General features: G+C 32.3%; 1 protein-coding gene across 1 annotated transcript in view; it reads right to left on the reverse strand.

Moving 5' to 3' along the window:
• Positions 1-24789, reverse strand: part of LOC145322617 (multidrug resistance-associated protein 1-like) — a 273276-nt gene that overhangs the window by 183210 nt on the left and 65277 nt on the right. The gene's annotated exons all lie outside the window — the stretch shown is intronic.

Genomic DNA, 24789 nt, shown 5'->3' on the forward strand with positions numbered 1-24789 from the left:
GTTTAGCTTCACTACTAAAAAACTAAATAGGATAATTGTTGTACACAAATTGATTTCAGTATGTTTTAAATGAGCTTACATAATCAAGGACGTCCAAGCTTTTTGATTTGGGGGGGAAGGGGGGGGGGAAATTGAAATATCTAAATTTGGGCATCCCCATGTTTATTTTGTTGGGTAATCTTTATATTATAGAGGCAAGGACGTCAAAGCTTTTTATATTTTTTTTTGTTTGGGGGGGGGGAGAGGGGAAGATTAAAAATTAAAAATTTAAAAATTATGGGGTTGCCCCAAATTAATTAATAGCCCTTAACCCCCTAACCCCCCCCCCCCCCCCCCCCCCACCGGGACATCCCTTTACATAAAGTAATGATTATAAAGTTGCTAAGTACTTTACTGCTATAAAAATCATCTTCCAACATTTAAGATTAATTCTAACACGCCTGAATTAACAATAAGAGCTAACCATGGCGTGGATATACACATCCTAATTGTAAAAATTTTTTGCTTTTTAAAATTGTAAATCAATTATTCAGGAATCGTTTTACTTTGTTTGTTTACTAGCAGCTGCGCTCCAAGCATCTAGAAGCTCTGTAATTAAAGGAGTAAGGAAATTAGTAAAATAGCCTTATACTTTACCGAAATCTTAAGCTACAGACAAAAAAGCTTTATATAATATGTATTAATTTGTAAAACTGCAAATGATAAAATATGACCTATTTTTTTCTCTTTAAAAATTCTCTTTAAACACCTCCCCCTTTTTATATAAAGATGCTAATTCCCCCCCAACCCCAAGAGGATATAAGCAGTAAAAAAACCCGCAGGGGGCACAATTTTCTAACACTTCTTTCTTATTTAGTCTTTTAAAATGATTCAAAATGCATTGACATATATATGTATATTTTTTTTTAACTCTTATTTTATACATCTTAATTGGAACTGATGATCTATTTTTATAGAGAAACATATGTATTCCATCAATAAAAAGTTAAAAAATTAAGTGTGTTTATACATATAATAATTACTATATATAATAGGATAATGAAATGCAGCTGTTTTAAGGGTTGCCAGCTTAATAATACAGACCGATTCAATAATTGTGTTAATATGTTAAGATGTCTAACTTTAAAATGGTCTAATTATAGTTATATTTAGCCTAGAAAAATGATAAACATACCTATAGAAGCGTTAAATAATTCTCTTTTTTATAATATAAATTTTTTTTAGAAACAAGAACAAGAACAATGCATAGCAGTGTAAAATATAAATTGATATTTTTTTCCAAAATTCAATTCCCTCTGGTGATGTTATAAATAAAATATCAAAAGTCAAATTTAGGTGGATGTTATATGAATATATAAAGCTTCTTTACAGCCAAAAAAATTGGGAAAAAAAATATCATTTATGGAGCAACAACAAAAGTGGGTTTATCACAAAACCTCGATTTTTTAGTCAGCTGTTCCATAAAAAACCAAGTCATTACCTGTATATTATAAAGCAATGCCAGGCGATTAAAATGAGGTATTAAGCACTTTCTAACTCCAAAAATTGATTCTTCTAGAGCAAAAATTAGTTTAGCATTTTTGGTGACTCAAATTTGAAATTTGATTTGAAGCAAGAGAAAAATATTAAAAACACATACTTTTTTCTATCTAAGAGGCAAATTAATGGTATCAATATATTCGCAAATGTCTTATATGCAGTTTAATACACTTTTAAGTCCATTATTTTTGGGCTTTGAGTGAACGTCGAATAAGGTTGATTTTATCTCAATATGCACCATAGCATATAGGGCACAGGTATTTTAAAAGAAGGAAAAGCGTGGAGAAATAGCATAAAACCATCCGGAGATTTAAATCTGAAAGTTAAATAGCCATCCCGGGACTAGATGTGAAGCTTCCTTATATGGAGAACTCAATCAGTTATCTTATTACCGAAACCCTAAGCTACAAAGAAAAAAAAGAAAGCTACAATATAATGATAAAATATAATATAAAAATTGATATTATCCAGATAAGTGATAGATATCTGGGAATTAATTTGTTTTCACTACAAAATAGATGAAATATAAAGATTATCTTTAATTTCACATTTTCTTTACTTGTTTTATTAATCATAGGAGATTTGTTAAGTATTTCTGGAGAAGCAATAGAATTTCTTCCTTTTTATCGGCTTAATGCTTTTATTTCAATGTGGCATTGAAAAGCAGAAATGTCAAATATTTCGTCTTTAGGCATGACAACTTATTATATCTAAACCCTTAACCTTCTTGGCGACTCTTTAGTAGTAGTATACATTGTTTTGTCCGTCTCTCTGTTGGTCATACTTGATAAGACTAAAACCTCATACTTGAAAGGTTTTGTGATTTAATTTGAGTTTTTGTATATTCTCTCTCTTTTTTTTGAAATTATTGAACATCTGCTCTGTAATTTACATTGTCCGTTTGTCCATTTTATGATCTTATGTGCTTCGTTAGTTATGGATGTTGTCATCCTTGTTATTCCCATACCTTAATCGAGACTATCTTTCTCTGGAAAAAGTAAAATGAATTTAGACATATCAGTATATCCTGATAAAGACCAACCTTTAGAACTAGAGAAGCTTTTTTTCTTTTTAGTAGCGAAGCTATTCTATATTTAGGATCAGTCCGTCCGTTCATTCGTCCGTAACAGTCTGTTTTCGTAAATTTAGGCATATTAGAATTGTCCTATCGATGACAAACTTTGCATGATATTTCCTGTACAAATTAGGTTTTATGTATAAAGCGTAGAAACTCTATAAACGTTTAAAAATAAATAAAACATGTTAACTTTTAACTCTTTATATATTAATTAATTATTCTATTCATTCAATTTTTAGAATTCTGATTCCTAGGACAGCATAGTACAATGTAATTATAAGCGAAGAATCTCTATAATCAAGTACAAAAAATGTAAGTATGTCCTTAAACAGCATCATTTTTATTCAGTTCTTGAACTCTACAAATTGTATTTTTTGTTACAGAGATTCGCTTTTATGGATGTTATCATCCTTGTTTTTCCCTAAATTCACTCATACATCAAAGTTTAGGCGCTAAATAGTTGTCTCAACCATTAAAAGTTAGTCAAGTGGTTTAACCATAAAACTTTAGCAAATTTCTCATCGAAGAAAATTTTTAAAAAGTTTATCAAAAGATTTCAACAAAAACGTGGAAAACATCTGATAAAAGAATTTTACTGAAATAAAAACGTTTTCAAATTATTTTATCTAAAGCTTTTTTGGCTTTTTGAATGAAATTAAGATTTTAAAGAAAAGTATGATATGATGAAATTGTTTTTTGAATACATACAACCTGCAAAATTAATTATGAACACGAAAAGCGTGTTCTGTAAAGCATAGGCTCCTCCAATAAAAAGCCTGTATTTAACCATACACATGTAACCTATGTTTTATTCTGTAAAAATCTAATTGTTGATGGACGAAATATTCGGTTTTTATATCATTGTCATATCCCTGTATCTCTGATATTATTCAGTGAATGAGTGACAAATGATAGACAGAGAAGGAAAAATAAATATATTAATCATCTAGACTGTCTCATTTTTATGTATTTTTTTCTATTTACTTTTATCTCAAAACTAGCCTACAGCTCACGTTGTTTACTGGTCTGTAATGTTCTTGAGAATATTAAATATCCATACTGGAAAGGTAGAAGGCTGATGCAAATATTAAGGTATAAAATCCGATGTATTAAGAATTTGTAGAGGGCCCCATCTTTCAGGGTTAAGACAGAAGGCTTATTTTATGTTTGCTGACCAATGCATGTATACTCTAAGAATGATATTGTCTGTCGGTCTATCGGTAATGCTCTTAACTAATTTTCCCAGCTTTTATCAAAGATATTTTTTGTGTAAAGATTCAAATACCACTAAGTATCATTACTCAGTATGTCTGTCTTTTGTGCACCCTTTTTGCTTTCAATTGCTTTGCTTTTTATTTTTTTTTAATTCAAGAGCTTCTATAGTTATGGATTTTGTCATCCTTATTTATCTGTTAAATGTTGGTAGCAAAGTCAATAAATTTAAATTTAAAAAGTTTTACTTTCTGTCTTAAGTGCTCTGAAATAAATAAATTACTGTAGGAGAATTACTGTTTATTTTCCCTTCTGCTATTTAATATAGAAGGTTTAATTTTTTGGAAAGCAATGCACTTCTATCCAACTATAGCTAAAATATTTGTTTTGGATTACATTTTTTATCAAGATTATAATGGAACATTTGCAAAATTCATTTTCTGCTGTTATTTAGTAGCGAATCTCATTTATAATTCAAAATGTCTGTCCGTTCGTCTGTTGGCTAGGATTAGGGAAAATGTGATTTTCTCATTTACTAATCAATGTCCATCCGAATATCCCTAACAGATAGTTCTGATTGTTAATTTAGATAGCTGCTCTATCACGTTAGTATGTCCAAATAAAATATCTTGTATTTATGCTATTTAATGATATATTTACTCAAATTTTATTTTATACAAAAATTCCATATGTACTTCCCCCCCCCCCTCTCTCTCTCTCTCTCTCTCTCTCTCTCTGTCTCTGTCTGTCTGTCTCTCTCTCTCTCTCTCTCTCTATCTCTATTCTTCTCTCTCTCTCTATCCCCCTGTTCTCTCTCTATATATATCCCCTCGTTCTCTCTCTCTCTTTCTTTTAAAAATATTAAGTTGCACATAAAGATTACGACTTATTTTATAATATCTGTTTAACTGATTTATTCAGTAATTTTTTGTTTTATCTATATTTAATGTAACAATACACGATATAACATTTTGCTTCATTTTTTAACATTTTTTTAAAGAATATAACCTAATATTTTTCATTTCAAATTTTCGTCCTTAAAGGGTTAAAATTTTGAGTTTAATATCAGACCACATTACGGGAGTGTCACACGAATCAATTTATATTAAAACTAAGTTTTCTTAGATTTACTATATTATAAATTTAAATTTTCTGTGTTATGAATAGAAATCAAATACTTTAATGTTATTCAAATAGCAACATGAATTTAAAAAACTGAACTAATGATGCTAAAAGTAGAATAATGGGTCTTATTGTTCTGGTCAACGGATTATTGGAGCACTATGAGTTTTTTACGTTCTTTACTTGGAGAATTCGAGCTCGATTATAGACGTTTATTTCCTCTTTAGATCTGTCATGGATCTTGATGCAATACAGCAGGCCGTTTTGTACATGTTAAAAATTAGAAGATTTCATTAAATAAAAGTAATCGCAAATATACTTAGTAAATAATATCTTTAAATGTAAATTATTAGTTGCATAGAAAGGGGAAAAAGTATATATTATAGCACAGCCCAAATATCATTTATTTTGCATCATTTTTATCAAGCTAAATTAAATCATTATGTGGTTTCCCATAAAGTGCCTTTTGGAGCACAGAACTCCACATCCCTATTTTGATATAAATATGGATTGGATAGTGTTTAGTGTATTTAGGTTAGGGCCTTCCGCAGAAGTTTTTTTTAGATAACCTCACTCCACATTATTTATTTCGTAGGAAAATTTTAGCATGGACTAATAAAGCCATAAAATTCTTTACTATTTTGTATCAATTTAGGTTGCTAATATTAACCTCATTTGTTTGACAGTTCGTTTATCAAGGTAAAAAATTATATATAAAAAATTTAACTTCAGGTTCTTAATAGAAACATGTTTGTAGTGTTGCTAAGGAGCAAGAAGACAATGTACTGTAAATTATACTGGTACCCATTTTAATGCTTGCATATAAAGATGGGCATTGTTTATCACAAAGTGCTTGAACGTCCTAGGAAGCTAAAAAAATCTCATCATGTTTAAAAGACTTTCTGGTAAGGTTTGTAAGCGTTGCGGAGCCGTTTGATTTTGGTGCGGCTCCGGCTACGGCTCCGACCTAAAATCAAGAAAAACTCGACATATTTTTTTGCCCATAAAAAAATATTTTTTTTATTTTGACTTTTGAAGGTTTTAAAGGTTCATTTTTTGATAAAAATGGACTTGAAAAACTTAAAAAGGGCATTTGCACATGACAAAACAGAGTTACCAAATTATAATTTATAAAAAAATATCTTTATTTATCTAGTCCGGAGCCGGAGCTATTTTTAACGAAAATTACGGCTCCGGCTCCAGCAAAATATGGCGGCTCCACGGCTCCCGGCTCCGGCTCTGCAACACTGATTTTAGACAACTTATATAGTGTACCTTAGAGTTACAAGAAGCACAATGCCTAGTTTAAAATTGATACGACTATTATAACATATCAAAGAGTTTTCCGTTAAAGTCGGGCGGTCAGACTGGCCCTAAAGATTAAAAATCTTTCCTTTAACCAAGGTGGTGAAAGTTGTAAAAGGGGGAAAAGTGTGATATGCACATCTGAGGAAAGTCTGATCATGCACATCTTAGAAAAGTGTGATTATGCACATCTTAGAAAAGTGTGATTATGCACATCTTAGGAAAGTCTGATCATGCACATCTTAGAAAAGTGTGATTATGCACATCTTGGAAAAGTGTGATTATGCACATCTTAGAAAAGAAAAATGGTTGTATAGAAATATTTTGTTGGTTCAATGTTGCTAATTTTAAAGATACTAAAGCAAAACACAATTTTTATGTTCAGAAAAGGATTATGAGTTTTTAAATGGATCAAAAGTAAAAAATCACTCCCTTCTCCCTCCGTCTCCACCAAGTGCCCATAGAGGCCTCTAGGGTTGCAACCGCCAGTATATATACAAAATACCTTATAACCAAAATAGCTAAATCATTATGTTATTATTGCATGCACGTACTTTGTTTCTTTTAATATTTCAAGGCTCTGCTGCAAAATTTATTTTATTTTATTTTAGATTTATAAACACGACCAACTTCTAGTCCCAATCCTAATTCTTTAATCCTTATATAAAAGTAACAGGATGTCTATATCTTTGGAAATCAAGTACCTCGTTAACCACTAAACTGATACAGTTCTCCTTTACAATGAAGCTTCTTGTTGGACCAGGGAAGATTTAAAACTATTTTGGGTACCTTTAACAGAAATCGCCCCTGGTTAAAAATGCACCCATCCCTCTCAAAACAAATTTTATATTTTCTTTAAAAAAATAAAATTTAACGCTTCTAAGATGTGCACAATCGCACTTTCCTAAGATGTGCATAATCACACTTTTCTAAGATGTGCATAATCACACTTTTCTAAGATGTGCACAATCTCACTTTTCTAAGATGTGCATGCATAAGTACACTTTTCCCTTTCTTTCTGTAGCGGATAACTCTTAGTCATGTTAGAATAGTCATATCAACTTTAAACTTGGCATTGAGATTCCTGTAACATAAAAGTAAAATATATAAATCGTATCATAACCTTACCAGAAAGTCTTTTAAACACGTTGATATTTTTTATATTTTCTTTTAAAAACTAAAATTTTAAAGTGGAGGGTCGACTTACTAACCTCTCAATGGGGCCTTAAACACCACTAATCAAACATGTTAATTTCTTTTTAAGGCATAACCCTCTTGATATTGTATTTGACGGAAATAAATTTCGCACACTAATTTTGCCAAAGTGTAAACAGATTGCAGGCCCAGAGGCCTGAGTGTGGTTCTGGATTGAATTTTCCATAATTGAATGGAAATATTTGAACTTGTATTGGAAAAATATATAAAATCCTTATTCAAAAAAAGAAATTTTTTTTTAAATTTTAAACTTTTCAAGCAGTTAAATTCTGGTTTTTTTTATATGGAATCATTTCACTAAATAAGTTAACTTAATATAGATTAGATTTACATGAAATTATCTATTCAAGATGGTGTTATTAGCCGTGCTACTTTGATTACAATAGTTCTTTTGTTTTTATAAATAATCTAGACACCCCAGGGAGGGAGGGGACATTGGGCTGTTTATTACACTTGTCCCCTAAGTTTTATAACAACGTTTTCTTATTCATTAACCTAGCAATTTTGGGAACTTTTATTGAATTTTCTTTGATTGTTTTTTTGAAGGTGAGTGGAGTACAAACGTTTCAACCACTAATTGTAATCTATAGAAGAAGTAATTTTAGGGACGTAAAACAATTTATAGGCCATTGCCTTATCCCTTTATATCCCTGTGCAGACACCCATGTTTATAGAAATAAATCTAGTTATATATGACAAAAGAATAAAAGGAAAGTTTGTTGAAAGAATGTTTTTTTTCTAAACAAAACTTTGTCTCTAATTTACTTTAAATCTAGACCTTTTTTCTTACATCTTATTAAAACTTCAGTTTACAAAATAAAATTTTAAGTTTTTTCTGTGTAACACAATACTATTATACAAAGTAGTAATATATGTTTTTCTTACTTTGATTTTAGGGAAGCCTTGAATAGTTTTTGGGAATGGTTTTAGGCTGCTTTGTTTCTAAATTGTATTTTTGGATTATTTTATTTTGTTGTTCCTTTCGTATAAATTACAAAATAAAATCCTTTATATATTTTAAACCATATTTTATTATAGTATTTAGGGATCTAAAGGGATAAGACAATAGCCGATAAATTTTACAAAATTACCCCTTCTGTAGATTACAATTACTGGTTGAAACGTTTAGACACTCAACTAAATGAACAAACTAATAAAAATTCAATAAAAGTCCCCAAAGGTTGTTAAGCCGACAAATAAGAAATGCTATTATACGACTTTTGGGACTAGTGTAATAAACAGCCCAACGTTCCCTCCCTCCATAAATTGTAGTATATCTTTTAACTTACTTCTATCTACGGATGGACAGACGACTTTAAATATCCTAAAATTAAAAGAATTAAAATATCTTATTGACATAGATCGATAGATCAATAATAGATAGATATTTTATTTGCATATATACATGTGTGTGTGTGTAACCTTTATGCAAAAGAATTGTGTCTGTTGTCAAAGCCACAAAGCATCAAAATTTGCCCCCAAAACCAACCCTGACATTTCTGTCCAGGGATGAAGGGAGGGGACAATGGACGATTTATCAACCTTCACAACAGTCTAAGTAATTATATTTGGCAATTATTTTGGAATTAATTCCTCCATTATCCCCTCCCTCCCTGATATTTACATATCTATTCCCCATCATCACAGGAATCATGGAAAAGGTTAATTAGCATATAAGCTAAGCTTCTTTTTTTAAAAATCATACGACTATGTTGTCACGGATTGCATGATAAGTAAGATAATTCACAACATGTTTTTGATCATTATTTTTTTTCATCAGTTACCATCATTTTTTACTTAAAATTAATGAAATGCCAATTATTTGGTCGGATTCTACTTTAAAATGTACTAGCGGATGGGCCCCTAGCATCTAGGGGCTTTGAATTCGAAAGGCCAAGAGGTACAGAAAAATAGCCTAAAACAATCCTTAAATATAAAAGTTGAATTAGCCTGAAACCTTTCTAGAACCTATACGAAACTGGAGAACTCAATCTGTTACAAAAAACCTTACTACTTTGGATAATCCCTTTACCCCCAACACCATCCCGAAACCTGCCTTCCAATTTCCATAGTTCCTAACCCCAAGTTAACCTTCCTATCCAGTTCACAATTCAATTTCATCAAAATGCATCCGAGAACTTTTTTTTGCCCTTTCACAGTTAATAAATCTATCTATTTTGTGCCTATCTATCTATAGACACTGCATTAATTTTATGTTAGGTAACAATTGTAATTTTAATTGAAAATATTATATGATTCAAATCCTAGCTTATTTGACCTTGTTTTCAGTCAATAAAGTATTAAGATAACAAAGTTTTAAGTAATTTAAAAAATTACAACCTCTATCCTGAAAGTGTGTTTTCTTTTAGAATCAGAAATTAAGTCCGAATTACTAAATTATTTTTTATTGAAGAAAAACATAAAAAAAATTATAAATGCTAAAGGTCTTTCTATAAGTATATACACTAATGGTTCTTCATATAATGATTATAGAGTTGCTACGCTTTCTAATTCGTACCCAACTGTAATAAGAAACATCATGCAAAGTTTGAAATCGATAGGAAACATGTATAAACTAACGAATAGAGCTAACCGTTACGGACGTACGTACGTACGGACGGACCGACTTTAATTATAGAAAGTCTTTGATTTTAAATGTTGAATCTCTTAAATTGTTTGATATTTCATTTGGGGGGGAGCAATTTTTTTCTAGGGGCGATTTCTCTTGGGAGGGTGGTGGTACCCTCCTCCAAAATAGTTATACACCTTTCAGGGACCTATGAGAAGCTACCCTGTCAGGGAGAACCCGATCGGTTTAGCGGTTAACGAGAATCTTCGGTACAAACAGACAGACAGACATCGTTCTACTTTGTATTATGGATGGATAAGAAGTAGCTTTTCGAAAATACAGGAACCTATTGTGTTTATAAATTAATCAATTAAAAGTTTAAAACTTATAAGACAAAATTCTCCGTATTGTCAAACGTGCCGCTAAAGTCTAAACGACACTAATTATACTAATTATTTGAAAAGGTAAGTTTTTAAAAGAATTTTAATGATGTAAATAAAATGCTTTTTAAAATATAACGTAAGTCATTATATTAGAAAAGTATTCGATAACTTTTTTGGCCGATTTCATGTTGATTAAGCTAGAAACGGTGTTTTTTTCGGCAAATATAAAATGTTTGACACCAAAGAAAATAAGTTATTATGCCTAGATAATGTATTTTCTATAATGCCCGATGGATATATTTGCGTTTATTATCGGTAAATCCTGTATTGATTCAGTGAACACCCAATAACAAACCAGAGTTTGGGGATAATTGCTTATGCAGGGGGTTAGACAGCAGTTTTAAAACTTTTTTAAAACTTGAATCTTTTCAAAATCACTTAAATACAGGTTGCTTAAAATGGACATACTTACATTTAAACACTTAATAATAAAGAAGTTTGTCTTATATCTTTTGCCTATTTGTCTTAGGAATCAGTATTCCAAAAATAAAGAAATAGTACAATCATACCGTGTAAAAAAGTTGGTGTCAAAAAAAAATCAACATCTTTAAAATACACGCGCGAACTTTTTGGGTATTAATAATAGAATTGATATGTTTTCTACATTTTAGCTTAACTTCTACGAGTGACCATCCAACGTTTAAATTGAATAATGCAAACACGTACAGACGGACTTAACATAAGTGTAAAAACCTTTGCTTCAAAAAAAATTAATTAACCTTGATAAAGCTTTTTCAGGGCTTAGGAATATAGGGGGGGGGGGGGGGGTATATTGGATGGAGGAAGCGAGGGCTTTAGTTAACATTCATTACTAAATCTTTTATTAATGGGAAACTCTGTAGTTTAGGATCATCTTATTATATAAAGTTTTTTAGAAAGCGTATCTGTCTTTGTGTCTCTTAATATCTCAGGAATAGATTTCCTCCCTAAAATCAATACTCAATTGTGGCAGCGTTGCGGAGCCGTTTGATTTTGGTGCGGCCCCGGCTACGGCTCCGCGGAGCCGTCTGTGATGATGGCGGCTCCGGCTCCGACCTAAAATCAAGAAAAGAATCGACGTATTTTTTCCCCATGTCTATTTTTGACTTTTGACTTTTGAAGGTTTTAAAAGTTCAATTTTTGATAAAAATGGACTTGAAAAACTTAATAGGGGCATTTGCACATGACAAAACAGAGTTACAAAATTATAATTTATAAAAAAATCTCTTTATCTAGTTCGGAGCCGGAGCCGTTTTTTAACAAAAATTACGGCTCCGGCTCCAGCAAAATATGGCGGCTCCACGGCTCCCGGCTCCGCAACACTGATTTGTGGAGATCATATAATACACAGACGTAAAAACAAACATCCATTTACTTTAGTCATGAGAGACTATTATCATATCCTTAAATTTGCTTTAAGTGATAAAAAATCTTTAAAGTGTTAGAGTTTACTTTGAAAGAAGCTCACTGAATTTTCCTTTAAACACCTCAGACATTTCCAAAGATGTTTAAATCATAGTGTCACATTTCAAAATACACTTTGCGAAGCCTAATTTATTACTGTAAAAGCATCGAGACTAAATGGCTTTGGGACTAATCTTTTGTATAGAAAATGCTGCATTTTTAAAAGCAAATATTTTCTACAATAAGGTTGATTCATGGGTTCATTCTTTCAACGTATCAGACTGCTCAGGTTGTTTATTGGAAAAAAAATAATTGGGTATAGGACAATAAATTACGAATTGATATACATACCCAATGATGATAAACAAAAATACACCTTACGTAGATAAAAAAAAACTATTGGGAGAAGAGTCTGTACACTTGAATAATTTACAGTTCAATGACCCCTCCATCCCAAACTTAACCTAACCATACCTAAATAAAATAAGAATCTGAAAGAAATTTTCAAAAGCACTAAAAGCTATAACTTATAATAATCAATGTTCATTTTGTAATTTGCTGTGCTTCGTTTAATATGTAAGTTGTCATTCTTGTTATTAAATACACATATAACATAATAAAAGCCAACCTTGAGTCAATGTTAGGATTCCTTAGGAAATAAATATAATTTAGAAACATTAGGTATCTATAATACAAAGTAGAATGATGTATGTCCGTCCGTCTGTTCGTCCCTTAAGATCTCGGTAACCACTAAACCGATCGGATTCTACTCTTCAAGGAATATACCTACTGGTCCTGTGGTGGTTTTTGGCTATTTTCTAGGGGGGTGGGACACCCCCAACCCCCCAAAAATGAAAAAAATAACCCCCCATTTTTGTTTTAATTATTTAAAATTTGTGGTGGAGTGGGGGCTTCTCATCAGGTACTTATTTTTTTTAATTGTTTAAAATTTGTGGGGGCATCTCCAGAGGTATTTATTTTTTTTTCTTAATTACCTCTTGGGGCACAGCCCCTAGAGGCTGGGGGCGAAGCCGCTAGTATTATATAAAATGTAGCTTATCTATAAACCAAGATTTCTTAATTAATAATCAAGCTATCATATAAAGTAGAAAGGTTTTTGTCTAATAATCTAAGAGGGCTGGTCCCAATTGGTTTTACTTTTCAAGGAAGCTTTTTTTTAGAGATGGTTAAAGGCTACTTTCCTGACTTTCCCTACCTCCATTAGAGGCTAGTGGCCAAGTACAATATATTTTATTTTTAAATAGATTAATCGTTAAGCTATTCTTATCCAAAATAAATAAACTGCTAATTTTTGTTGCTTTAATTGAATCAACATAAAACTATTTATAATCAATAGTACTTATGCTTGGGTTAAATGGTAGATGTACCCTATATTGTCGACCAATTGCGTGCACATCATTTCACCAGGGGGAGGGTAAGGATTAAATCTTTAAGGGGTTAAAAATAAAAAGTAATCAGGAAATAACATGCTATACATGATTGTTCAGTATGACTGATGACAATTTCTAATCCAGCGGATATTAATGGGTTTCGAAGCCGTACTGGAAATATATTTCTTTATTTCAGCGTGTCATGCAAATAAAGAAAATTTGAATAAACCTCAGGGAGGATAGAACAATGGAGTTTAAATTCTTTATCTACTCCATATTTTACCAGCTAAGAATTTTAGAGTTCTACAAATATTAATTACAATTTTTTATTCATTAACCTATTCCCCGTTTCCTTGTGACAAAACTTTTTTATATGACGTCAATCCGTCTAAACATATTAATTTTCAAAACACTGCTACCAATATTTTAAAACAAACTCAAAAATGCTTTAAATTTTTCTTGCACTATACCTGTATAATGGATATATTATTACTTGGATCTTACAACAGCTTTTTCATGTTCTCTAAGCGGGCTAAAATAATAATCCTTCCATTCCAGCCCCTTTATCCCGGCCTTCCCCTCCTACTGGAATAATGAAATGACCAATAAACGAGTTCCAAGTTAGCAAGATAACTTAAAGATAAATATCATAATATCCACCTAAATTCTACATCTATTACCTTTCAATTCATATATAATTTTTAGTAGCTAAGCTACTCTGTAAAAAATGCGGAAATTCCGCGAAGGGAATGTAATGTTTTTAGCTCCTTTTTGAGATAGACGTCTGTAATTTTTGTGAAGATTCCCATTCAAATATGTGTCTGCTTTGAAATGTAATACAACAAGTTCTTTTCAAAAAAAAATCTTGTCTGAGAATCCCTAATATAAAGCAATGCGACTATTCACGCCAAGACATTCCCTGAAATCCTAATTATACTGTCACAAATCTGACTTAGCAGCTGTGTAACCAGGTATAGCCTAAGTTCGACACAAACTCCTTTCTAGAACCAAAAAATATGAAATTTTTATCCAAAAAAATCAGAATATTTATTTTATTCAACATATACACAATTATAGGATCAGAATATTTACATAGGTATATTTTTTATATAATTTTATTTTATTTTATTTATTTAAATACACAAGAAATATCAAATATGTGGCAGGATTTAACGCAAAACGCAAAGTGGAATTTTTTAGTACAAAATTGTATTATTAAACACTTTATTACCACTTTATTACTTTATATGTAGTATTCCAAGGTTTGAATAATGACAAGAAGGCATATTATTTACTTTTTTATATATATTACTGTTATTGTTTATAAGAGTCTATATACAAAAAGTTACTGTTGTATGCATTAGGGAACCTAGCACTTTACAATGTTGAAATACAGATACTGTACCAGCATATAAAGAAAATTATGGTCCCACAAAATTAAGCAGTAAAAACACTTAATTTTATCGACTACTTTTAAGATACATGTCTGAATTGTTTTGTGAAGATTCGCTTTAGTCATACATTGTCTCTTATTTTTTATAATTTAGTTTCTGTACGCAAACATGGTAAAAACCATGGGTACCTTGTATACATGAATACAAATAATTTGTCAGGTTTCTGTATGTCAATATGGTAAAATCCATGGGGCACCATGTATGCATGTATACAAATGCTCTGTCTAGTTTCTGTATGTCAATATGGTAAAATCCATGGGGTGTCTATTGCGCCTGTATACAAATACTTTGTCAGGTTTAAGTATGACATTATTGTAAAATCTATGGGACACCTTGTATGCATGTATACAAATACTTTGTCAAATAACTTGAAGGGAATAATAATATAGCTAGCATGAATACCAGAGAAAAAGGGGGAATTAAACAAGTATTTTTCAGTGAGAAATAATAGCTAATATTTGAATGCCCAAAGGACTATAATATTGCAACAATTTTAAGTTTAGTACCTATGATGAACGATAATAATGACAGAAAAACTTTATTATCCTATAATATAAAGTAGAAAAGTGTTTTTGTCTGTAGCGAATGATCTCGCTAACCAATGAACCAATACGGTTCTCCTTTACAGTGTAGCTACTCATAGGTCCTTTGAAAGTTTATAGCTATTTTAAGAGAGGGTATTTCTACCCGACCCCCCCCCCCACTCCTCAATTTCTATACCTTTTCTTATTGAGACTAAAATAAAACAATATAGAGGAGGGGTCGAATTCAAGCCAACATTACCTCAAGTACCCCTAAAGGCCTCTAGGAGCATATCCGCTAGTTTATTTTTATAAAAAAGCTACGCTTTTTAAACTAGGGAGGCTAATTTCCCTCTTATCTTCATATTATTGTTATATAATAGCATATCATAATACTTATAAATATCATTGATCATCATTCTGTCCAAGTGAATAAAATAGTGCTTTTTCTTATTGTGCCTAGACCCCCCTCCCTTCCCCCCGTTTTATAATATCAAGGGGGGGGGGATAAAACTAGAGTTTTTTTAAAAATTTCCTATGCCTAACCCCTGAGGGTGGCTGTAACTCTGCGGGGCCTATACACGTGGTGCCCCAACCTTGCGGTGCTACCCAGTACCCAATATAACCTAACCCAACCTAAATGGAGGGAGGTTGTGTGCTTAACTACTTTGAGTGAACCTGCTACAATATATGTTGTAGGAACTTTTATATATTTTATACATATGATTGTGGTTTAAAGTCTAATTTAGCTTTAGAATACCAAATTACTCGTTTCATAATAACAAAGTACGAAACAACGAATTAAGTAACATACAGATCTGATAGTTAATTTAGGAATGTTAGATTTGTCCTAACAATTTCAAACTTTCCATGATGGTTCCTGGAACAATTTTGAAAGCATAACAACTAAAATATTTGCTAAAAGGTCTCCATGTCCATTTTGAAATTATTTTTTTACGTGATTTAACAATTAATACGTTGGTCATTATGGCGATTTCTAGTAATATAAGCCATCATTTGATAAGCAATCCTCTATAAGTAAGTCTAAAAACGATTTAAGCGGTAATCCGTCTGAGTTATTGAGCTCTGCTTTGCTTTGGATGCTATTATCCTTGTTAATTCACATTTTAATATTGAATTAAAATCAAATTGGAAGTGGGACAAAGTGTCTCAAAAATCAGCCATGTAACGTAATAAAAATGAGGGAAATAATAGGAGAAGTGGGAAAGAAAACCCCTAAAAAAGAGATTGATAATCCCTCATTTTTACGACGTCACATTTTGAGACACTTTGTCCCGCTACTCAAATTGTCATAAAAGGCATTTTCAATATATACATATATAGAAATGATTGTGTTGCTATATATTGGACAGAAATAATCTAGGTATTGACAGTTCAATTTCATTTGATTTGTTTTGTCTTTTAAAGAAATCTTTTTTATTTGAGGGTCGTAGTTTAGTCTGTCATTTTAATGAGAAAACAAATATGATATTTTTTTTAAAATTTTTTGTTTTAATCAGTGGAACACAGTAATAGTGTCTGACTGATTATGACGTAACAAAAAAATATTAGCCAATGAGAAGCCGTTATTGACCAATGGTAAAATTTATAGTGGCCTCTCATTGGCTAATTTTTTTTGTTACGTCATAATCAGTCAGACACTATTACTGTGTTCTAATCAGTGTTGTGGAGCCGGAGCCGCCATATTTTGCTGGAGCCGGAGCCGTAATTTTCGTTTTATGGTAGTAAAAAATCAGCCATGTGACGTTTTAAAAATTATGGATAATCCATCTCTTTTGAGGGGTTTTCCTCTTATCTCCCTCATTTTTATGACGTCACATGGCTAATTTTGGAAACACTTTGTTCCACTACATTTTTATGCTTCGCATATACAGATATTATCATCCTTGTTAATGAATTAACTTAATTGAGTAAATTAGCAATTATTCAGGTAGTAAAACATTTAGGCAGGGATAAGGGATCTTAGAATTTAATTTCTTTATTTAACCTCTTCGTTATACCCGCTTTCCTTAAAAAAACATCCCGAACCAATTATACCCCGAGTTTACCCCGACAAAATATTAAAATCTTGGTCATTTTCAAACTTTTTCTGATGAATCAAAACCCTTGTTAAAGAATAGTTATTTCTCTTATCGTATTATAAACGGCTTTCCGCGGATATAGAATGTACAATTATAAGATTAAAACTAGTTTTTTTAGCCCCGTGGTGCCGAAGGCACCGGCTAAAAAAACTAGTTTTAATCTTATGATTGTACATTTCTATATTCGAAGAAAACTGGATATAATACGATGCTAGACATAGTTTTTTCGTATGGATGAGAACCGGTTCCTTTCCAACGGTTTCGAATGAATACGAGAAAAGCTTTTCTATTATTATATACAGCTTTCTACGAATATAAAATTGTACAATCATAAGATTAAAGCTAGTTTTTTAGCCCGTGCCTTCGGCACCTCGGTCAAAAATACAAGTTTTAATCTTATTCTATATCGGCACCTCGTGGCTAAAAAACTTGTTTTAATCTTATAATTGTACATTCTATATCCGCGGAAAGCTGTTTATAATACGACGCGAGAAATAACTATTCTATAATTAGGGCCGGTCCGTTTGTACGTCCGTCTGTAACGATTAGCTATTTTCATTGACTTGTGCATGTTAGAATTGTCTTATCGATTTCAAACTTTGCATGGTGATTCCTATAACATAAAGAAAATGTTAGAAAGCGTAGCAATTCTATAATCGTTACCAGAAAGTCAGCACGTCCATTTAAAACATGCTAATTTATTAATATTTTGACAACATTTGATTTTGGAATAATGATTCTTAGTCTAACAAGGTAAAGTATTATAAGCGAAGCAACTCTATTATAAATTCTAAAAGTCAGCATGTGCTTTTACTGTAGCCTATATTTACGCAATTTTAGAAAAATCATTTAGACTTAGAAATTAATGTGCTGCTTATTAAGTTCTGACACACTACAAGAGTTATTGTTCGTTTGTCCTTCCTTCTAAAATTAGAGCTTCGCTTTTATAGATGTTGTCATCCTTGTTTAATAGTATTGTGCCAAATTACTACGAAATTTAAAGAAAATATAATATCATATATATGTAATGTATTGTACAATTAATGCTACATGAATAAAAAAAAAAAGGAAATATAAAAATATTTTGATTAGGAATTCATTAAAAAACGGATTATTTTCAATTCAAATTTCATATTACTATAAATAAATAAATTGCATACTAAAATAAAATTTTTAAATATTGAATTAATCTTGCTCCTTTACATTATTGGGTATAAAGTTAAAGAAACCCTTTGGCTAAAACAACATGTCATGTTTCAATATGCCTGTCGATTTTATTTTTTTATATATTCACATAATAACTGAACAATGATCTAGTAAGAACTAAATTGTTCCCAACTAAACCCTTCCTAACCCCCCCGCCCCCTCCCCCCCCCAATCACCTTGTCCATAGCTTCCTTTTCTTAGGTTGCGAGGAATCAAACTTGTGTCGGAGGGAGTTTAAAGCCTCCGGGAGCCGGTGAGATTATGTGCAAACCTCCGATAAACCATTTTCATATAAATCCCACACCCCTCCCCCCTTTCCTCCTCCCAGATGTAATGATCCAGAGTATTTTATTGGGGGGGGGGGGTTGGATGAGGGGGGCTGTCCTGTTTTGCTTCTGGGCCTTAAACATTGCAAAATCAGGAAAATTGGATGTTTATATGAAACAGTAGATATTAAAAGCACAGCACTTTTCTATATTGAGAATGTGAGTACGTCTGTGCTTCAAAATTTTCTTTTTTAATTTTTTTTCGCTAGTGGATTCAAAATTTAATAGTTAGAATTAATGTAACATAATGAAAATGGCATGTTCTTTAGTGATTTATGAACAATATCTGATAAATTTCAACTATTGTATTGTACTAGTGTAATATACCTGCACCTAAAGACTTTTCTTCTATTACTTATGAAAAGCATCTGACATTACTTCAGAGATACTTTTCAAGATATTAGTTTATGGCGTGTTTTGAAGCCTCACTCTAGTAAAAACAGACGTGCTAGCACTTTTATTTTGTTATTTAGTATGAACACCGAGAATTGGGCATTGTGGTGCTCGAAGATTGAGAGTAAGGAAATATGATATTAGTTGAAGGGTCAGGGATTTCATACAGGGATACAGGGATATGACAATGGAAGAAGATTGAGAGTAAGGAAATATAATATTAGTTGGAGGGTCAGGGATTTCATACAGGGGTACAGGGATATGACAATGGAAGAAGATTGAGAGTAAGGAAATATAATATTAGTTGGAGGGTCAGGGATTTCATACAGGGATACAGGGCCGGGTATGACAATGGAAGATGATTGAGAGTAAGGAATTATAATATTAGTTGGAGGGTCAGGGATTTCATACAGGGATACAGGGCCGGGTATGACAATGGAAGATGATTGAGAGTAAGGAATTATAATATTAGTTGGAGGGTCAGGGATTTCATGCAGGGATACAGGGATATGACAATGGAAGAAGATTGAGAGTAAGGAAATATAATATTAGTTGGAGGGTCAGGGATTTCATACAGGGGTACAGGGATATGACAATGGAAGAAGATTGAGAGTAAGGAAATATAATATTAGTTGGAGGGTCAGGGATTTCATACAGGGATACAGGGCCGGGTATGACAATGGAAGATGATTGAGAGTAAGGAATTATAATATTAGTTGGAGGGTCAGGGATTTCATACAGGGATACAGGGCCGGGTATGACAATGGAAGATGATTGAGAGTAAGGAATTATAATATTAGTTGAAGGGTCAGGGATTTCATACAGGGATACAGGGCCGGGTATGACAATGGAAGATGATTGAGAGTAAGGAATTATAATATTAGTTGAAGGGTCAGGGATACAGGGATATGACAATGGAAGATGATTGAGAGTAAGGAAATATAATATTAGTTGAAGGGTCAGGGATTTCATGCAGGGATACAGGGATAAGACAATTTTAAATGATTGAGAGTAAGGAAATATAATATTAGTTGGAGGGTCAGGGATTTTATTTAGGGATACAGGGATATGACAATGGAAGAAGATTGAGAGTAAGGAAATATAATATTAGTTGAAGGGTCAGGGATTTCATGCAGGGATACAGGGGTATGACAATGGAAGATGATTGAGAGTAAGAAAATATAATATTAGTTGAAGGGTCAGGGATTTCATGCAGGGATATAGGGATATGACAATGGAAGATGATTGAGAGTAAGGAAATATAATATTAGTTGAAGGGTCAGGGATTTCATGCAGGGATACAGGGATAAGACAATTTTAAATGATTGAGAGTAAGGAAATATAATATTAGTTGGAGGGTCAGGGATTTTATTTAGGGATACAGGGATATGACAATGGAAGATGATTGAGAGTAAGGAAATATAATATTAGTTGAAGGGTCAGGGATTTCATGCAGGGATACAGGGATAAGACAATTTTAAATGATTGAGAGTAAGGAAATATAATATTAGTTGGAGGGTCAGGGATTTTATTTAGGGATACAGGGATATGACAATGGAAGAAGATTGAGAGTAAGGAAATATAATATTAGTTGAAGGGTCAGGGATTTCATGCAGGGATACAGGGGTATGACAATGGAAGATGATTGAGAGTAAGAAAATATAATATTAGTTGAAGGGTCAGGGATTTCATGCAGGGATATAGGGATATGACAATGGAAGATGATTGAGAGTAAGGAAATATAATATTAGTTGGAGGGTCAGGGATTTCATGCAGGGATACAGGGGTATGACAATGGAAGATGATTGAGAGTAAGGAAATATAATATTAGTTGGAGGGTCAGGGATTTCATACAGGGGTACAGGGATATGACAATGGAAGAAGATTGAGAGTAAGGAAATATAATATTAGTTGGAGGGTCAGGGATTTCATACAGGGATACAGGGCCGGGTATGACAATGGAAGATGATTGAGAGTAAGGAATTATAATATTAGTTGGAGGGTCAGGGATTTCATACAGGGATACAGGGCCGGGTATGACAATGGAAGATGATTGAGAGTAAGGAATTATAATATTAGTTGGAGGGTCAGGGATTTCATGGCAATTGATGATCATTTATTATTCTCCTAAATTTCTGCAGTGCTAATGATCTTCGCAATTTTATATATGTTTGAAATTTTGCATACTTATACAAGGAAGGAATATTTTGAATTAATCTAACAACAATTTTTAATCCTGACAGATACTTTAATATTGTTGGGTTGAAGATTAATTCAAAGTGAGAAAAAATAATACAAAGTAACCCGTCTGTCTGTCTGAAGTTTCAGATATCTCTAAACGTTGAATCGAATATTCAAAAATCATAAAATTAATACCAGTTTTGTTAGCCCTGGTCTTCGGTCCATCGGGGCTAACAAAACTGTTTTTGATAGAAGAAAGCTTTTTACAATACAATGAGATAAATAACTATTACTAGATTATACTTTTTGTAATGTTTGGTTCTTGCAGAAAAACCCAGGAAAAACGTTAAGAATCAGGAATAAATATAGAATTTCTGGATCCCTAATTACATTATTGGACCAAAAGAAATACATAGTAGGAACAATCAGACAACTTTATTGGATAGAAAGTGTACACATTTTGGAGCGAAAAAAATTATAATTGCATTCAAATAGTAATACCGCTTTGAATAGCTGAATTTCTTAGAATTAATCATTGCCTTAGAAAATTATAACGGCTGCAGATTTCGTTGCTCCTATAATGTTTGAGTTTGAGTCACATGGGACTAGATATAAACAAATGGACGAATTATTGTGTCTGATTTACCTTCTAGGATAATAAATCTATTGTATCAAGATAAAGAGAATAATTTTATTATTATAAAATGAAAATACAGATTTGTAAAAAAACAAGAATTCCAACATCCACATATGTACACCTCTCATTAGAAACAAAGCAATATACGAAGTTTTCTAATTAATGAAAAAATGAACAATCCTTTTTCTTTTGATTTCATCCCAAAACTTCTCAAATGACTTTCCGAGGTACTTTGACCTAAATCTGTATATGATGAACAAAATTACCCCTTTCGTAGATCAAATTAAAAAAATTTAGCAACCTAAAGATCAAATAAAAAGGTCCCAAAGTTTTACTACAACGAATGAGAGCGTGATTAATAAAACTTTGGGTACCATAATAATTTACAGTCCCATGTCCCCTGCCTCCCTGGAACTTACTTTGAAAAAGCGTAGCTTTAAATTAGCATGTTAACCAATAATCATGTATTTATCCAGGGAGTAAGGGAGGGGACAATGGATCGAATATTCTTATGATTAACATGATTTAGAAATAGTATGTATGATTTCAATTATGTCGATGTTAAAAGTGTAAACCGCCGTTGCAGTTTTGCCTCTCTTGAAAGTGGAATGGTCATCATCATCGCCATTTATCTCTTCTTTCTAGAGCATAGGCCACGCACAATGGTTCTCCATTTATCTTTGATTTGGGCCTCAGGAGAGGCTTCACTGAAAGATGAAAATTCCTCAGCTCTCAGTTCCTCAAGGAATTCCCTCCTCCAGGTTGTTTTTGGTCTACCTGGTTTCCTTTTTCCTGTGAAGGGGTACCAAGTCAAGGCTTGATTGGTTAAATCATCATGCCCTTTCCTTAGAGTGTGCCCCAACCATCTCCATTTTCTCTGTTTTATTGCCAGTTTGATGTCTGACATATCACTGCGCTCTAAAAGCTCAGCATTTGTGATCTTGTTTGGCCAAAAGATCTTGTGGATTCTCCTAAGACATTTGTTGACATATGTCTGTAGCTTGGAGACCACTGCTGTGCCCCATACAGCAAAACAGAGAGAACATTTGACTTGAAAAGTCTTAACTTGGTCTTTATAGAGATGTTGTTGGAATTCCAAATTTTGTTTAAGCTGGCAAAGGCTGTTCTGGATTTGTTAATTCTAGCTTTAACGTCTGTCAAAGTGCCTCCAGCTTCATCAATTTTACTTTAAAGATACTCAAAGCAGTTAACATCCTCAAGAATTTGGTTTCCAATAGTTATTGGTTCTTGGGAGTTTGCATTTAATCTGAGTATTTTGGTTTTTGGAACATTTATTTCAAGTCCAACTTTCTTGGAAGTTTCAGCTATCATGTTAGTCCTTCTTTGCATTTGACTTCTATTGCTTGTTAACAAACAATATCATCAGCAAAGTCCAGATCTCCCAAATATTTGGGATTGCCAAATAACTGCCAGCGAATGCCATCATTGCTTTCACAGTTCTTCATGATCCAGTCAATGGCAAGGAGGAATAGGAAGGGAGAGAGAAGGCATTCTTGTCTGACACCTGTTACAATCTCAAAAAAGGTTGATAGTTTACCTTTATACATAACATTTGAAAGTGGAATAGTACATTTCAAAAATCGTACCGGCATTGATGAAATCATCACCAAGAGAGGCAAAATTGGAATAGTAGATTACAAAAATCATATCGGCGTTGATGATATCATCACCAAGAGAGGGGAAAGTGGAATGGTAGATTACAAAAATCATATCGCCGTTGATGATATCATCACCAAGAGAGGGGAAAGTGGAATGGTAGATTATGTTTTTTAGAGGGTCAAAACCGTAATCATAGATTATATTTCTGCTTATATAAAAATGGATTCAACTCCCAAACTGTATTAACAAAATCTATGTGTTATTAATCAATTTGATAAAGGTTTTGTAATGGATTATTATGATTTGGGTAAATTGTTTAAGATATAAATACAGGTATATTTAAACTTTACATGATATTTATCACATTATAAGAGGGTAGAGCTTTAAAGTGGGTGGAGCTTAACAATTATTTTTAAAAATCACAATATACACAAAATTAAGTTAAAGCTTGATTTAGAAATAGGGGAAATTACTTTACTTATCAGGCTTAAATTAATGAAAAAAAGTGGGCGGAGTTTAGGATAAAAACAGGAATGGACCAATAAATGGGTAAATAACCGAATACATGTATTTACAGAATTTATGTGATATCAATTACATTTTAAAAGGGTTGAGGTATGATATAATAATAGAGGAAACAAATACGTAAAGTGAGTGGAGCTTATAACAAAAAGAAATTTTTATCCCCTAAAAGATCGAGGGGGGGGGGGGTTAAATCAGCCCCCCCACCTCAATTTTGTTTGATGACACTTTTTTGTAGGTAAGCTGTGACTTCATGACTTTTTAAGTTTAGTAACTATACGTCGGCAAGAGTTGATTATATAAGGATATCTGGTCTCTGTCGGTCGTAGTATCCGGCCAAATTAGGTGGCACCAAATTTAGAAAATTCTAAATAAATCTTAATTTCTGCATTATGACTTTTATGACAGATTTTTTGTCCAGCTTTTACTTTAGATATAAATAATGAATATCGTGGCTTCTTTTACAGCTAGAGACCCAAAAATTATTGTTGTAAATCCTTGAGCAATAATAAACTTCCGTGAATGGTAAAGTCATGACCGTTTGAAATTCTTGACCGATTTTAAACAATT

Source organism: Acartia tonsa, chromosome 6, assembly GCF_053477335.1.
Source record: "Acartia tonsa isolate MP-2025a chromosome 6, ASM5347733v1, whole genome shotgun sequence".
Lineage (NCBI taxonomy): Eukaryota > Metazoa > Arthropoda > Copepoda > Calanoida > Acartiidae > Acartia > Acartia tonsa.